The following is a 19,335-nucleotide window of genomic DNA, read 5'->3' as shown; positions in this document are numbered from 1 at the left end:
AATATATTGCATAAACAAGCTCATATGTAAAACCCTGCTTCATCTAAATAGGCCATTTTCATAAAAATAGTCTTTTATAGTAGTATGTGCCATTGGGTAATCCTAAATAGAAAATTGCCATTTTAAGAATTAACGGCCGCCTCCTGGGATCATAGGATTCACAGTGCACACAAACAAGCCAAGGCACACATACATGCTAAGTCACATGGATGGACAGATTTCTGCCTTTTACTCCATCATTACTTCCTGTTACAGTCAGAGCTGCATTATTTCCTGTCATGTGATCTCTGAGGGAGCACACAGCCCATCACTAAATGGAGGCTCAAGGAAAGGAAAGGGCAATATTTACTGATATATACCGTATTTTTCGGACCATAAGACGCACCGGACCATAAGACGCACCAGTTTTTAGAGAAGGGAAATTAAGAAAAAAAGATTCTGAAACAAATAGTGTCCTAAAATATTTTATGTGCATTAAAACCCAACATCACAGTCATAAACACATGCAATCAACCCTGTAAATAAACAGCAGCATTTAGAACCATTTAGAACCATTATTAACAAATACAGTCAGCAAAAGACAAAATGTACTGTAAAACACAATAACAAGAGACTTCAGTAATAAATTAGAATTAAGTTGAAGATTTATGGTAAAGGTTCTGCTTGTTTTATGAGAACCCCGAGAACTCCTCATCGCTAGAGTCAGAATCTAGAAAGCTCAGATCCTCACAATCACTAACAGGACTTTCGTCACTACTGGTGCTGGTACCAGTATTTTCATATAACATATCATCTTCAGTCCCATCTAAGGTATTGCTGATGCCACATTTTTTGAAGGAATGTACAATGATCTCATCCTTAACTGAGTCCCATGAGGTTTTCACCCACTCACAAACTTGGGTAATAGTGGGCCTTTTTATTTTTCCAGTAGGTGTAAGATCATGATTACCAGCAGCCATCCATTTGTTCCACTCTTCCCTCATAAACACTTTAAATGGTTTGTTGATGGACACGTCCAGAGGTTGCAGCTGGCTGGTAAGACCACCGGGAATTACAGCTAAATGGGTTTTGACTTCTCTAAAGTTCTTTTTTGTAGTGTCGGTGATATGTGCTCTGAACTGGTCAAGCACTAACAAGGATGGTTTTTTTAAAAGCCCGCCTGGACGCTTGGACCACACTTTTTCAATCCAGAGCCTCATTCCCTTTTCGTCCATCCATCCTTTGTCATGGACATGCACCACGACTCCCCGAGGAATCGCTTCTTTTGGAAAAGTTTTCCTTTTGAAGATGAGCATTGGTGGCAATTTAGTACCATCTGCACAGCAGGACAACACAAGCGTGTAATGGGTTTTCTCATACCCTGAAGTTTTAACTGTTATAGTTTTTGCTCCTTTGTGGTCTACTGTTCTATTGGATGGCACATCAAAAGTAAGTGGGACTTCATCCATATTTCCAATCTGGCTTAGTTCAAATTGATTCTTCTTTCTGGCATCAATGACGAATTTGTGAAAAGACAAGATCTTTTCCTCGTATTCTTTGGGCATTTTTTGAGCAATTTTTGTTTTGGTGCGCATAGCAAGGCCAGATCGCTTCATGAATCTGTAGCACCATGATGGTGAGCTAGTGAAATTTTGAATTCCTTTTTCCACAGCAATGAGTTTTGCTTTATTTATGATCATTTTTGTGGAGACCAAGAAGCCATTTTCACGGTGATGTGTGATCCACTCCTTTATGTCCACCTCCAACTCTGGCCACTTTGCAGCATGCCCACGTAAAGTGTGCTTACTTTTCTCCAACTTTTGCAGCTGATCCTCCTGTTTCCTCCACTCTCTTATCATCTTTTCAGAGGGAGGTGGTCCAAAGTGTCTCTCTGCTGCCCTGTTGCCATGCTCCTTTGCATATTTTATAACTTCCAGTTTGAAACCAACTTTATATGTGCATCTCTTCTGCTTGGACATCTTAGTGAGGGGGCGGTACTGGTACCGTATTTCTGCAAAACAGTACCGTAAATAAAGAACAGAAAATGCATAGAAAACGCGTACATGCAACAGAGATTTTAACGCAACAACACAGCTGCATATGTGTGAAAGGGCCCTCAGGCCTAAACACTGTATGTTACCGGTATAATAGTATGAAGAGAAATTCTGACGTAGCGGCGTTATCAATCAGGGCATCCAGCACCCAACATATTGCCCCCCCCACCTGTACCAGCAGCACCCAACATATTTCCCCCCACCTGTACCAGCAGCACCCAACATATTGCCCCCCCCACCTGTACCAGCAGCACCCAACATATTGCCCCCCACCTGTACCAGCAGCACCCAACATATTGCCCCACCTGTACCAGCAGCACCCAACATATTGCCCCCCCCACCTGTACCAGCAGCACCCAACATATTGCCCCCCACCTGTACCAGCAGCACCCAACATATTGCCCCCCCCACCTGTACCAGCAGCACCCAACATATTGCCCCCCACCTGTACCAGCAGCACCCAACATATTGCCCCCCACCTGTACCAGCAGCACCCAACATATTGCCCCCCACCTGTACCAGCAGCACCCAACATATTGCCCCCCACCTGTACCAGCAGCACCCAACATATTGCCCCCCCCACCTGTACCAGCAGCACCCAACATATTGCCCCCCACCTGTACCAGCAGCACCCAACATATTGCCCCCCACCTGTACCAGCAGCACCCAACATATTGCCCCCCACCTGTACCAGCAGCACCCAACATATTGCCCCACACCTGTACCAGCAGCAACCAACAAGAATTGCCCCCATTTCATGTAAAAGCAGCCTACCTGCTCAGGTTTTCGCCGCACCACAGCGCCTCTGTCCCTCTGTGCAGAAACAGTGCAGAAACTGCCTTTGAATGAGTTTGAATGACTCTGGCGCTGTGCGCATGCGCAATGACGCGCATGCCCATACGCACAGCGCCCACACCGGCAAGCGCCGGTATATAGAGGAGGGCCCTCCACACGCACAGAGACCACACCGGCAAGCGCCGGTATATAGAGGAGGGCCCTCCACATGCACAGAGACCACACTGGCAAGCGCCGCTATATAGAGGAGGGCCCTGCACAGAGACCACAACACGGGAAAGTAAAAAACCTTTTTTTTAAAGTATAGCTGTAGGCTATCTTTGGACCATAAGACGCAGGGACTTTTTCCCCCCACTTCTGGGGGAAAAAAAGTGCGTCTTATGGTCCGAAAAATACGGTATATTCCAGTTTGACGAGATTCTTTAATAGGCCCCTTTACATGATATAAACTCTCTGTTGGTTAAGTATTCATTCTGGGGGTATAGTTTTCCTTTAAATAATTAAAAAATATTTTTTTTATTTAATTGAATGCGCTACATTGTGTCAAGCTGATTTGTGGTGAGTCCACAAGTCCACAGACTACCAAATCTATGGATAATTGAGATTATTTAGACATGGTCACTAAACTAGCTTTTAGAGTGTCAGACTGAGATGGCAGGGGCCCCCCAGAAAACCCTGCACTATGGGCCCACTCCCAAAACTTATTCCTCTTATACTCCCTCAAACTCTTTACTATCCTAGTCTCTTTCCTCTACATACTATACTCTATTCTTCCATCTATCAAGCTTTTTTGTTCCCATACAGAAATAGGGAATGACCATGAAATAGGCTAAATAGTTAGAAGCAAGAGGGCCACTGACACCTGGGCCCAGCGGGAGTTTTCCTGGTATCCTGGTGGGCCAGTCCCACACCGAGTTTTTATGACTTTAATCTAAAATCAGAAAACTGGTTTTGTGATATAACAATTATCTTTAAATGAAAGAACAAGGAGGTTCTGAAAAAAAGACATTAACGCCTGCTTAGTATTTACTGTACGGTGGTCCAAAAAGATGAAGTATATTTGTTCAAATAGATAATACTTGAATGCTTTGCATTATAATCAAGATGCATGAATGTTGCCACTAGTTCACGACTTTGCAACGTTCAGTTATTTTATTGCTTATAGTATTTAATGGAGATGAGTAGTTGAACACTATGGGGCCGATTCACTAAAGGTCGATAACGCTTATCGCATGCTTTTTTTGTGTTAAAAAGCATGCAATAATTAATTCCCGATTCATCAGAGTCATTTCGCATGCGTTATCACTCATATTGCAAAGCGTTATTTCCAACGCCTAGAATAGAAATAATACTAACGCATGATTCACAAACACATATGAAGCGTTAAACACGCAAAATATCACTTTCATCTGTGCGAATATTAACAGCTACTTGGGGCAGGCAGTACTTAAAGAACATTGCAGTTCGTAAACTTTTGGCAACACAATATGGACTTTGCAGTGGGATTTATTCAAGCCTGTGTTGGCCCTAGAGTGATGCAGCCTCCAGTTTGCAGGGAAATGGGCAATTTCAGAACAGTAGTTTTCAGAAAGTAATGGTTACGTGCGTAATATCTAAATATATTAAGCGCGGCGGAAAATAATGCTTGAAATCGGTCATCACCAGATAAATAACGCCAAGAACACTTATCGCTTATGACAAGTGTCCTTTTAGTGAATCGATCGTTAAGTCTCAAAAAATAAGAATAATATTTTTAACGCATGCTATAAACATCACTCGTTTTATCGACCTTTAGTGAATCGGCCCCTATATCTTTAAAATTATATTAACATCTGTAATTAGATTAATTATCCAGTCTTTTACATGTTTGGGGCTCAGTTATTACACAATAATGTTGTCACCCAAAGAGATCTCTGGAGATCTTGGCCATGCTATGAATCCTAAAAATGACTTGGAGGCCCATATCCTCTCCCTGCAGCTAGCTGTAGGTGTCCAGATTTGGTTGGCCATTCAAACATACTTTCTGACCAGCTGGGCATGTATGAAAATCCACGGCACCAATTATGAGTTCAAACACTTGTATAGCTAATACTGTATTTTCTCATAAACAGCTATCCTCCGCTTCAGTGTTAACTCCTTAAAGGACATTGAAAGGTTAATATAAATTAAAAGTAAGTCTAAAGGCATTCTTTTTAAGTACTTACTGCATATCTAAATTCCCAGATCCCTGCTTGCTTCTCTGAGATATGGTGCTGGCAGCCTACAGCAGTGTGAAGCCTACAGTGACATCACTGAAATCTCTCTCCCCTTCCTGTAGGTGCCAGCGGCAGCCTTCCTATTCTGTGTGTAAATTGATCCTGTCTCCTGTATCGTCCCTTAGATTATTTTCTGTCTGCTATTTTTTTCTGATTACTGCCTTGTACCTGCTGAATGATATCTTCCTCTAGCTATAAGATGCTTTTTAACCACTCCTACCTCCCTTTTAATGGTTGTGGCTATGTTTCCACTTCTGGGTTTTAAGGCTCACTGTGTCACACAAGTGTCTTTTTTTACAAATTTGTAACAAAGCAGAAACAAAACTTATACCAAGCTGTAGCAGGGGCTATTTATCCTAACTGCCGGCCCAGACTGGATTCTGCCAAATGCCAGAAGGGCTGCTGAAGATAGACAGTCACTATTTAGTGGGCTAAATAGAAAGGCAATCAGTGCTGCACGTGGTCTTCCTGTGAGTGTAAGTCCAAACATGTGATTAAACTGCTTGCAGCTCCCTTCCTTTCACCCCTCTGATTAGCCTTGTTAATACAAAGCAGCAACTATGAGGAAGTGCATAAAATAATAATAATAATACTATTATACTATTGTGTATGTTCAACTGAATAACACCACAAAGTATAAATGATTGTAAAAATGTGAATCCTCCACCAGCCATATGGTAAGCATGCCTACTGCCCAGATACAGAGGTGAATGCCAAATACTGTCCAAAGCAGGAACGCAGAGGCTTTGCAATAAACAAGTCTTCATTTGGTATGGTACATAGAAAAGATGATTCACCATTTTTCTATTCAGTGGACTTGTAGTTTGGGTCTCTGTGTACTTGACATGCCAGGGCTTATTTGGAATCCCAGTCCAAGCTTGCCTTACTGAGACACAAAAAAAGGTTTCCCATTCCTGGCAATAGCAGTTTACCACAGTCATTAGTCTGTACATTTGAGGCATCCCATATTAGTGCTCCTCCTCCTCCTTGGAACAGGGGTACTTTGCGGCTATTTCAATTGGCAGGGAGGCTGGGTGGGGTAACTGGGTAGCTGGGTGCTTGGTATAGAAATTGATAAAATAGCTAGATATTAAAGGGGATAGGGGATGTGGGATAGGGGATGTGGGATTGGGTGGGTGGGGCTAGGATTAAGGCATTTTCAAAGCTTGACATTACCTTTATCTAGTGCAGTGCTGTCCAACTGGCGGCCCGCGGGCCCGCAGTAGAAACCCCCTCTGTCTGGCCCCCCACCTGTCTGGCTGCTTTGATGGCTTACTCTTGTGTAAGCTTTAAATGGTATCAGTACTGAGATTAACTGCCCCCCCTCATGGTTCTCACCTCAGATTCAGGCTGTAATCAGGCTGTATTGTTTAAATATGTAATCCCCTGTACTGTTCACACCTTTTAATCTCTGCATTGTCCACCCCCTGCAGTGTTCACACCTCAGGCTCAGGCTGTAATCACCCCCATTGTTCCCCTGTTCACACCTCAGGAGCAGTAGAAACCCACAAATAATCCCTGCATACTACAAAAAGAACAGATACTGAGGTGGTACTGCAATTAAAAAGTTTTTTAATATATAGTTATTGTGCAGACTGTAGGAGCAGTGCCAGCATTGTGTCACTGTAGGCTGCCTGTGTGTGCCATACACACAGGCAGCATAGGGCAAGCAGAGTATGGCACACACAGGCAGGGTAGGGAAGGCAGAGTATGGCACACACAGGCAGGGTAGGGAAGGCAGAGTATGGCACACACAGGCAGGGTAGGGAAGGCAGAGTATGGCACACACAGGCAGGGTAGGGAAGGCAGAGTATGGTACACACAGGCAGAGTAGGGCAGGCAGAGTATGGCACACACAGGCCAAGTTTGGCACAAACCAGCCAAGAATGGCACATGCAGGCAGGGTAGGGCAGGCAGAGTATGACACACAGGCAGGGTAGGGCAGGCAGAGTATGGCAGGTTTTTGCTGTACTACAACCATTAATATGGGTATGGTCATGTGATAACATGGGTGTGGTTTCAAGTGGGTGTGGTTTCAAAAAGGGGAGTGGTCAAAACTGGCTTCCATTATCGGCCCTCCACCACGTAGGTCGGAAAAATTCCGGCCCTCGGTACAACAGAAGTTGGACAGCACTGATCTAGTGAGTTCTTTATCAGAGTTCTTTTCCAGTCTGCATACACTTCAGGAAATAATCATGTGTCTCAAGGAGGTTATTGGTCCAACCAATAGTAATGAAATGTTTGTGAATCTAATAGGGGCCTTTGATTATAATATCCGTGAATGATGTATGATATCTGCAGAATGCTGTATAACATGACACTAAATACATAAAGGATAATAACAATCAAACAGAACATAGTTTGTTTAATTTGAGTTTTTGGTTTTCCGATTTCTGCTTCAATTAAAACATTTCTGTGTTGGGTTTTAATAAGGAGGAGAAAAAGGCAGAAAATTGAAACATTTGTAAATGAGCGCTCATAATGAATGAGCAACAAGAGCTGCTGTGCAACATTCTTGTCAAGGTGATTTATTACTAATGAGACTACGTTTGGGTTCCTCAAGATTTGTTTTATAAAAGAACCACCTTATTGCTGTGTTTCTCTTTTTCCAAATGTCATAAGTTGTTTACCTGCTCGTAACAGTATGCCATACCTGTTACATTATCCTTAGTTAAATATTTTGATGTATTTAATGATCATATTTTACCTTTAACAATCAGATTGCATAAGAACTTATCAGATAGCGGCATGTACTTTAAGGAAACCTGTTAAATTGCTATTTTCTTTATTACCCCGATTACTATACCAGAGCTAAGCAATAAAGGTCCCCAATGTGCCGAAAATATAAACTAACAATTAAATGTTATGTAATGAGCAAATTTTAACTCAAACAATTTCATTTTTATACTCCGTTCTTTTTCATGCTGACTTTATTATTTGCACTTGTAATGTATTTTTAACTGCAGAACCCAAGGGTCAGATTTTCTTTTCCAGCTTCTAATAAAAGATCAGGGAATGTGTTTATTTCTCATGTTCCATTACTAGCCAGTAGGCATGCTATGAAAGACAAAGAGAAGCATGGTGTAGTTACCATGGGGATGTTAATGATAAGTTTAGTCACTACAGACAGTAAGATTACTTGTTGAACCTCTAGTTTATACATGTCAACAAACCTGTTTAGGCTACGGAAAGTTACACATGGGTTAGGCAACTATTAAAGTGTACTTTTTCACAACATGATTTTTAAAGCTTTATTAAGGTTTTGCATTAGCAGAACAAGACTATTTTCAACAGAAACAAGAAGCAGAGAGAAAAGAGAGAAACGTGATGCTAAAGAATTTTGTATTAATTCAGTCTCGATGGTCATTTTTAGAGATTGTGGCTATCATTATACTATCCATTTTGCTAAATAAAATAGTGTATACTAATAAATCTAATTCAAGAATATTTATAAATAGGACATGTCCTTAAATAACCTTTTCCCCATGCCTAACAAGGAAGGGGGGGTCCTTCTGTCTCTATGGCTTCCAGGTGGCATAAAATAGTCAACACAACAATAATCATCAGTGCAACTGCATCTGATTTGCGTCAAAGTGTGAGTGCAACTGCAGCAAAACACAGTATTGGGAGTAGAAACATGGTAATTGTGGTAGGAAGTACACTCTGCACACTGCTTCTGATACCCCTTTTATCTTAAAAGACTCCTTTTGTGCTATATTTCCATGTCCTTTGTGGATTCCGTTTGTGCCCATCAGTTTTTTTTACTTAAGAATTTCTCTTACTGAGGGTCTAGGACTGTTGCAGTGGGACCCCCATTGTAACTTGCTTTGATTACATTCATCCCAATTTTGCAATATTCTGTGTGTCACACATAACCTAACAAGAAATAATGCAGGTTTTAACTGTAACAGAAATATCCGAATAAAAGACACAGCTCTGTCCACTCACGGGCTGATATAACCTAGCATGGATGTGTGCCCTTGGTTTGTGTGTTTCTACAATGACTTATACAAGCCAGAGGAACAAGCCGCCCCAGAGGCCCCTGCCGGCCACGTCTCCCGCAGGGTCCCTCACCACGCACCCAAACCCCCCCCCACTGTGGCCCCCGACATCTTCCCCTAAGCTCCCGTAAGTGAAACGTGTCAGGGGAGGGACACCAGCAGGGGGGGATAAGGGCAACAGGGATTGGGTCTGTATCGCTGGGGCTGACAAGGGCCGGGGCCCACCGGGATTTTTTCCAGTGTTCCAGCGGCCCAGTCTGGCCCTTGGATTAGCTACGGGTACCTACAATTAGGCAAATGGCACATACTATTAGACAAATGTGTTTTTCATGTTTTACTGTTTATTTTTATATAACAGTGTTTTAAATATGGGTTATGAATTTCCCTTTAAATCACATTTGAATCTTGGTTATACACACAACTATTGAAGAGCAAAATTGTCCTTTAACAAAATGTCAACAAATGCATCAGTGGCCATTTTTTTAACCATGTTACATGGAGAAATTCTAATACTGCGTTGGGTTTTTTTCTGCCACAAAAACCTGCATTTTTTTCTGGTGAAACAAAATTTATGGCAAAATTCTAATACTGCTATTGACATTTTCTCTCACTTTTTTCACAATTTTTTTATTTTGGTGTAACAAAATGCAAGGTAAAATTCTAGCTCAGATTTGTGAAATATTTCACAAAAAATCTGTATCAGTCAAGAAAATGTGCCCATCCCTACAAAGACTGCAAACTAATTTACAATTTGAAATAAAATAATGATGGCCTGTAAGGCCTACCTACAGGGGCCTACTAACAATATGGAGGATGAGGATCATTAGGAGAGGGCTGCCTTTGTTACAGACACCTTATCATATAAAAAGCTAAAATGAATGACATTGCCATTTTGATGAAGTCTTCCATTTGTTAGGCAGATTAGAATATTGCAGGCCTTTAACATATAAGAACTGCCATTTCCACTTAGCCGGAGGCATTGAAGTGCAACTCTCAGTACTGCACGTGGCCCATTCACACTTACTTTCTAATAGGAGGAAACATTTATATTTAACTTTGTAATTAATTTTTTTAATGGAATTCCTAATTTTAAATACAAAAGAAACAATGGTATTAGGGTGATTTGGGCTGAAAGATACTGAAAAAGACCTTAAATGTAAATGCAATAAAAGCCTTCTTAAAGATAAGGAAAGTTATTTTGGCATTTTACTGCCAATAGCTTTGCCACATTAGTGCCACCTAGAACTATATATTTATTCTGCAGAAAGCATTACCATACCTGAGTAGCTTTCTCTATTTGCTTAAGATAGCAGCTGCCATTTTAGCTTGGTCTTCATAGCTTCCTGGTTACAGCTCTAGATGTTATAGCTCAGATCACACATTCTTAAGGGAGGGGGGAGGGAGTTCTTAGCATTCATGAGGGAGGGGGGAGCAGGAGAGGGGAGAGAGGAGAGAACTGCCCAAACTCTTGTCCCCTGAAATGAAGGATTTTTCTGAGAGAGGAAGTCAGATACCTGAAAAACATGTTTACAAAAAAGGAGACAAGAAATCCTGTGTTTCTTTTGATAGAGGAGCATTTCTGTGAGTGCCTATGGCTGTATTTACATAGACCTTTCTGATAAAGCTTACTTAGTTTTTACCTTTCCTCTCCTTTAAAGCAGAAGGTATTTACATGCATCATGCTTTAAATACAGCATTGCCATTATAGCAACAACAACAAAAATGTCATGTCAATGTCAATGACTGCTGGATACATACACATTGCTATTTGTCCCTGTGGCCAATAAGGGACCCAGAGCTTCTGTCACATCTATATAATTAAGAGTCATAAATCCAGTCTACAAATAAACCTTCTAACTCTGCTTTAAACAACTGAATTGCTCCGGCACACAATGGAAAGTGCATTCTGAGCATGAAACAACCCCTCTTCCAGTGATAAAACAGGAATCTCCTAAAGCAGTGCTGTCCAACGTCGACAACCAATTCTGTCATGTTGGAGGGCTGGGCTCAATTGTTAATATAAGTCTATGGAGCCTCTGAGAACCAATGAACTTCTACCGGGCATTAATCATTACAGCTTAGCAACTGGGCAACTATCCCTGACTGAAGAAATTTTGAAATGTGTTTCTTAAACTCTCCCCAAATCTGTTTTTAACTGGAAATCTTAACATTATTCAAGACTTTGTCTTGAGCATCCAGATTCGGCAGCAGATGTTCTCCAAGCTGCAACGGCTTCTGCTAGCAACTCTCTCAGGAGTTTTAATTTGTCAATTCCTTCTCTTCTAGCACAGCAAGTCATTCTGGTGTTCGTTGTTATTATTGTATCATGGTTTGCAGTTATTCTCAGCATTACTTATGTCCAAATACTACAGCGCACCTTAATTGTATTCATTATTTCTCCAAATAGGTTAGACTGTAATTGTCTTAATAGCTTGGATTTACCTGCACTAAAATGAAAGTTATCTAACCAAACCTAAGTCAACATCATCTTTTCATGAATTTTTGCATGGGCCAAATAATATTTTCAACTGGCACATTTTAAGCTATGTGGTTTATTCCTTTTTCTCAGATTATAAAAAAAATCCATCTTGATCAATGTATTTATTTTTGTTTACTGTTGTCCAGTCTCTGATTGCTAGAGCAGTGAAATATGAGAATATAGGAGCAATAAGAATAAGATGTCTTGGATGTCTCAGTGATTAATGATATCTTAGTACTTTTGACATTGCCTCTTTTTTCAACCTGGACAAATATGCTGCTTTATTCTATTAAGAAAAGAACTGTCAGGCTGGCTAAATTAGCATTTTGGTTGCCCTTTAGTATCATATTTAATTTTAATTCAGCTTAATTTGTTCATTCTTTACATAGACACCTAATTTGGTTGATGAAACTGATACAAACCAGATCGTCCTGAATACAGACCCAAATCGAAAATTATCTATGTTCCCTATGTAATAAATATTAATGGTCACTAACTGCTTAAATGTAATGGATCACTAATAGGATTGTATTATAAGATATATATCATTAGCGCAGATTTGTTTGCACAATGCCAAAAAAGCACCTTGTACAAACTGTCATATCCCCGAAAACCGTTATTATAGCATTACTTTTATGTGCACAGAATTGCTTTTTCCCTCTCATACCACAAATGGATAGTTTTATCAACAATAAATAAGTTGCTTTAATAACTTTCTTTTACCTCTGGGGAAACTGAACTCAAATTTTAATATGCAATAAAACTTCTCTCTTGCCTCCAGGAGATGAAAATTATTAAATAGTGTTTTTGATGATCTTACATCAGGAATGAGAATTATATTACTTTGCATCTGTTACTTTTAATTGGCATGAGGTTTTTTTTTTTCTATTTGAATATTGTCTCTCATTTAAATTAACATCTAGGGTTAAGTATGAATAGCATATTAACAACTTTATTTTGTTTTCCTAATTTACCAGTTAGTCAGAAATAACATAGTTATTAAGCTTTAGCATAACATGTACTTTTTAAAATAGTGAAATAAACACATACAGTTTTTCTACATATAGAGGACAAATATATTATAAACAAACGTGCGAGGCAAGATGAACAAATTCTAGGCCTGAAGGAAATCTAAAGTGTGGGGCTTCTAGTGCCTTACAAACCTTTGTTATTTTCCTGACAATTATGGCAAAATAGCTTGGAAATTAAAATGTAAATATTATAATAGGTTTGCAGCCATATTATCTCTGGGTTATAGGCAATAAATCCTCAAATCTATCAGTACTTCCTATTTTTAAATCCATGGACACCCTCCAGAGATATACAGTATTATAAAAATGTAAACAAGGCATTATTTTAGCGAAGTTAACAAAAATTGTTTATTTGTGTGAATAGTTATTCCTTTGAGTGTATTAACTAGCAATGTGCAGTAAATGTAATAAATCTTCTCACTTTTACCCTGCAACAAAATATCACCTTTTTGTACTTTTTAAAGAAGGCTTTTGGCAGAGTTGTGGAAGGGAGGATATAGGAAATAAAGTACCACATTTTCAAAGCGTTACAGCAGAAAACAGCATACTTTAGATTCAGATTCAGCTAATAGGTTTACCTCAGGAAACCATATATTTTTGAAAAGTATACATTCTGCCAAATCCAAAATGGGTAACCATGTCTTTCTACTTCAAAGTACCAAACAGCAATGTTTTTCTGAACTTGCCTCAAAGCTTCTACTTTGAAGCATCATATCTCCCACATAGCATTAGGTACCAAGAAAAAATATCTTAATCATGAAAGCCAAGGATCCACTGAACAGTTTGATGCCCATTGTGTATAGGATCACAAAAGTATCTGGCATAAAAATAAAATTAGTGCATACAAAGTGCCCCAGAGATCACTCCAGCTACTGAAAATTCAAACATTTACTGTATTTTTGTGTGGGGTAAAAACACAAAAAATACACAAACCAACCCCCCCCCCCCCCCAACCATATATTTTCAGAAAGTACATATCCAGAAGTGCGTACCCATGTTTTTCTACTCCAAAGTATGGAGTTGCAATGCTTTACAAAAATTGGCGTTTTTGATGAAATACCTAAAAAAACTCCACTTTCAAGCACTTTATCTCCCACATAGCATTAGGTACCAAGAAAACACATCCTCAATATGAAAGCCCAACAGTTTGGTGCCCGTTGTGCATAGTATTACCAAAGTATCTGGCATTTAGAGACCCCAAAATTAAATTAGTGTATACATATTTCATGGCATAAATCTAATAAATGAGAAGATGCAGGATCTGGTGAGGCCAAAGTATATAAGACTCCTTAGTATGAAGAACACAAATTAAAATTAGGTCAAGGGAAAGCAATGGCTTAGGAAACTGTTCAGCTGGTCAACTGGTGTTGTTGACTCTTACAGAAAGAGGACATTTGGTAGCGGATTGGTGTAAAGGTGCAGGCACCTCCATTAGTTATCTGTAAAAAAACACAAGACTTAGCATTTGTAAGCTGTGTGTGCCTGCACCAGTGCGGAGTCAATGCTTCCAGATGCAGGCACAACAAAAAGATTTTTTAAGTGTACAGGCATATTGTCAGACTGCACTTATCCGCAGGCAGACAATATGCCACATGTGCCCTTGCCTAAATAAGCATCTTTGTGTAAAATATCTAAACCAATAAGTGATATGCAACGTGATCATGTGATTCACTTAGCCACATTTTCTGTTTGTATTTTCAGTTTCTTTTTTAAATGTTCTGTTGTGATATCAAAATGGTCAACAAACCTTAACAAAGGATATTAAAATGTTAAATAAGCCCTTCATGTGGTGGGAATAATGTGTCTCACAGCAATTTATTGCACATTAAAATATCATGGAAAATTAACCTTTAAAGGTTGAGTTGTCAACTTTTTGATAATGTATGCTAATGCTATTAATAAGGTGAAGATAATGACAAGAAGAAAGAGAATATAGCAGTATAGAATACTAAACATGGTTCAACCTTATCAGGGCTATATATGACCTGCAGCAATTGATAACACAACATTTATCAGGTTTTTGACTTGAGGATTTTTGAAGAAAAAGATCAATTTAGCCATAATGACTACTTTTATAAAACATAATTCACAAATGTAAATATGCAAAGAGAAACATATAAGCATTTGTAAATTACCTGAAAAATTAAAATGAATGAATTTGTATTTCGTCAACAAGTTGTAATTCAATAGTATAAACAACATGGCTTGTACAACGTATGATGTGTTTAGTGCTAGATAGAAGTAGAATCAACTGGTCACTGAAAAAAGAGCAAAAGCTATGTTAATTTATGACTATGGAAGGATATATACATAGATACCTACATAATTTGGGTTGAAAAAAACCAAAGTCCATCATGTTCAACCCCTCCAAATTAATCCCAGTGGACATACAGTAGATACACATACTGACTGAACTATATATTGCAATACCTATATTAACTAAATGTAGATCCTAAGATCACAATTGCCTTGGAGATTGTCTTAAAGGCATTAATATTATATGGAAATATAACATTACCTGGCAGGGCATTCCCCAACCGCACTACCCTCGCCCTGAAGGACCACCTACACTGCTTCAAATGAAAGTTCCATTCCTCCAGTCTAAAGGTGGGGCTTCCAGTGTATTGATCTTTTCATGGGGAAAAAAGATGCCTTGCTGTCTATAATGTCCTGTAATGTGCTTGTTAAAAGATTAATGATGTCCCTTCACAATTAAAACAACCCCAACCCTTTTATTCACATCTCTCTCCAGCTCATTAATATCCTTCTTAAGGACTGGAGCCCAAAACTGCACTGCATACTCAAGGTGAGGCCTTACCAGGGACCTATAAAGAGGCAAAATTGTGTCTTCATTGTTAATGCAAGACAATACTGAGCTTTAGTAGCCACTGCCTAGTATTACACATATGATTATCTACAAAAATCTCCAACACATTATCATGGGTAAGTGTAAAACTCAAATGTATATGTTCTTTCTACCAAAGTGCATAAGCTTAAACATTAAACCTCTTTGTAATCTATCCTTTAGCCAGTTTTCCATTCAAGCACAAATATTATGTTCTAGGCCAATATTTCTCAATGTAATCAGTAAACTTCTGTGTAGTACTGTATCAAATGCTTTAGCAAATTTTAGGTAGATAACATTCACCTGATGTCTAGGTTCCTGCTCACCTCATCACAGAAGGCAATTAAATGAGTCTGGCAAGCTCTATTGTGCACAAAACCATACTGGCACAAACTCGAAATATTGTGATTTGAAATGTATTCAAGTATCTTATCCCTTATTATTTTATCCCATCCGACAGCTTTTCTACCACTGTCACAACTGTCAAACTAACAGGCCTGTAGTAGTCAGGCTTGGAATGCCTTTTTGAATAGTGGCTCCACATTAGCAATTCACCAATCTCTCTGCACCATGCCAGACCTCAAATCTTGAATCCTGCATCACCCATCTCTCAATAGTTATATTATTGAAACTGGGTCTATTAAAAAGCCTTCATTAGCTTGTTCTTAAGATGTGCAGACAGATGAAAACAGTTCAGGATAATAATTTGGGATTTATTTTACTCTTGCAATGCTGCCTCCATTCTCTATTTAAGCTTGTTTTTTTTCACATGCTTTCTTTTTCAGCATCCAGGAAATCAAAAATTTGCCTCTAAGGGGCAGAATTATCAACATTCAAATTTTACTTTTTACCGCTATTCAAGTGCTGCAAAACTCTAAAATTCCAATTTCAAAAAGTCAAATTGTAGGAATCAAAAGTCCAGTTGAAATCTCTGTCTAGAAGGCCTCAACACATCAGCAGTGTGACATTCATAAGGACAGTCTCTCAGACACTCAAAGAAGTGAGTATGTTAGAGTTATGCAGGGACTGACAGGGGACACTTCCACCACCACATTATTTGAAGTTTTTTTTCTAGCTGATGTAAAAGTACATGTAAATGAGTAGGGCACATCTCTCCCACCCAAACCACACCATTTATACCCTCCATTCACCACCCTCACATTTTCCTACAACAAATAGCAGCTTTCCCCCAGCGCCATTTTCCCTCTGATATCATTAGTCACATTTACATCTGCAAACAGCAATGAAGAATGCAGGCTTACACAGGCAAAACTTATTTTGATAAAAAGCCCTGCTTGGATTGTGCTCTATAACAGTTACACTGAGCTCAGGACAGGAGGTCCTTCACTGACTGCTAGACTGGAGGGTGTGTTTGGTAACCTGAGTTGAGATAAACTGTGCATGCTTAGTAAGCCAAAGTCAGTTCCTAAGGGAAGGGGTTGAGTGGGTTAGAGGAGTAGAGAGTGATTAAGGGGATGCTCCAGCCTTACTATTAAACCTTTGAACAACAGGAGTCGCAGGTATTTAAAGATTTCAAAGAGACTGTTCACTGATGTTGTGGGGGGTTTACACATCCTTTAAAGTCATATGGGATCAGTAGCAGCCTTGGTACTGTATGTCCTGTTAGCTGTTGGCCTTCTGTCCTGGTGAACCATCAGCGGATAATGGTTTTGTTGAAAAAACCAGACCAAGCAAAAATTCTTATAGGCAAAAACTTTCTCAAAGCAATATTCCTAAACTTTTATAATAATAATTCCCCTCTGTGGCAAATTAGAGAGGCTTCAGATGGGGTTGTTTGCCTTCCTTTGGATTAACTAGCAGTTAGGCAGGTTATATATAGGCATTATGGTTGAACGTGATGGACGTACATCTTTTTTCAACTTAACTTACTATGTTACTATGTAATAATAATAATATTTATTATATAATATAATTAATAATTAAATAATTGTAGACAGGATCCCAGTATCACTCTGCCCACCCCCACAGAGAAAGTACTTTCACCCCACTGCACGTGTTCGCACGCCACTTGGTGCAGCTGGTGATCCAATGCATAGGGTCAAAGAGTTAGAGGAGGCAGAAGAGGTACAAGTCTAGGGTCCTAGCCTCTTCTACCCACCCCTAGCGGAGACACTGTTTCCTTACTTTACTTGGGATTTCTGTAATTGATTACTTTTGCTTGTCAACCAGAAAAGAAAAATAGGGATTTTGAAGCTAGGTTTTTAAAAAATAAACAAAAGTCTCACTAGGTTTTAGGTAGTAAGCTTTTATAGGGGCTGTAATTTTAATTCCTTTGAAAACCCCCACTCATGAAAAATAAAACATGATTTTTTCTTTTAAAATCCAGTCAGCAGCAAGCAGAAGTAATCAATTACAGAAACCGTGAGTAAGTTCAGGGACACACTCATAATCGATTCCTGGAGCCTGGAATTTCGAATGGCCATCAGCACTAATATATTATATATAAATAAATCATTTTTTTTTTTGCATTTTTTATCCCTCCAAATTTGTTTGCCATTCTGCATTGTATTCTGAAGCTACAATAGACATTCCCATTGAATATTTGCTATTAAAAAGCTTAAAGCGCTTATACATTTCTTCTCTAGATTAGTAAAAAAAAACAAAAAAGAAAAAAAACGCATGGATGAAATTCTAGACCGTTTATTTAACCACCTAAAATAATAATTGCGGAATAATATTAAAGCACTGTACTATTTATAAAAGGGGAGCTCAATTTCATTCTGAAAGTGCTAAAAAGAATTTATCTCTTTTCAGTATTCTATGCAAACTCTAGAGGGGGATCAACACAGTATATCACTTTAATAATAGTACGCTATTAATGGAAAGCATAAAGCAGTCTGCAGCCCATAAGTGCTGCCAACAGCTCTTGCTTTAATGAATTCCCTTTTAGATGTCCATTAAATGCTCATGGCAAATGTACTCATAATGGAAATGGCAAATCTAAATGGGTAGATATGAATAATCCATGGCATTTAAATTCTGGTTTATGATCATCTTCACATTTAGTTTTCAAGACGATGCAGTTTAGTTTTCATTACAGTTTGGAATAATGAGGACAGGGAGTAATTGATTGCTTCAAGCAGATTAAAATCAATGACTTTCTTCTCGGAGTACTAGCTCAATGCAGTAATTTGAACTTTTAGCATTGATTTGGGCATCTAAACACAATGTTTTGTGTCATTTAAACTTTTATCTTGATGGCTGCAGAGGCATGTATATTTATATGATTGTTAAAAGCAAATATACCGTCTAGTAATAGAGGCCCGTCGGTTTGTTTCTGTTACTTGGCGACAGCACAAATAGGTGGAACATCATTCTCATAATAAACAATACTGTTGCAAACAGTACAAAGGAGTTATAAAGCACTATATATGTTTTATCTGATTTACAGCTCGCTGTCATATAGCGAATTTAGCAAGACTCCATAAAACTAAATATATTTAGTGTAATACATGCACGCTATGAATTGCTCGCAATCGGGCGGGGAAAGTTCGTTTGCCATTTTGGAACAAATCAGAACACAAATAAACAGGAGTAATAATTTAGAGCTGCACATTCATTACTACTAGTTTCATTTACCTTTGTTAACAGGGCACATCTTTTTTATAGCATAATATATTCATGGCATTGAATTGCATTGCATGACAGGGCATTTATTGCCGCCTGTCTCTTTCTATGTATTTATTGATGTACATTTGTTAGTATTTGTTTGTGTCCATGCCCCGCTACCTGAACCTGCACTGCCTCTAATTACTTTCTGTCCATGTCCTTGTACTTGTTTTACCTCTGAATGCATTTACTTTTGTCTGTGTACATGAATCAATGCGTGCCTTTATAGCAGAACATTAGCTGCCCAAAATGCTTTTAATTTTATA

The sequence above is a fragment of the Xenopus tropicalis genome, chromosome 3, assembly GCF_000004195.4.
Source record: "Xenopus tropicalis strain Nigerian chromosome 3, UCB_Xtro_10.0, whole genome shotgun sequence".
NCBI classification, from domain to species: Eukaryota; Metazoa; Chordata; class Amphibia; order Anura; family Pipidae; genus Xenopus; species Xenopus tropicalis.
Note: the sequence above shows the minus strand (reverse complement) of the source record.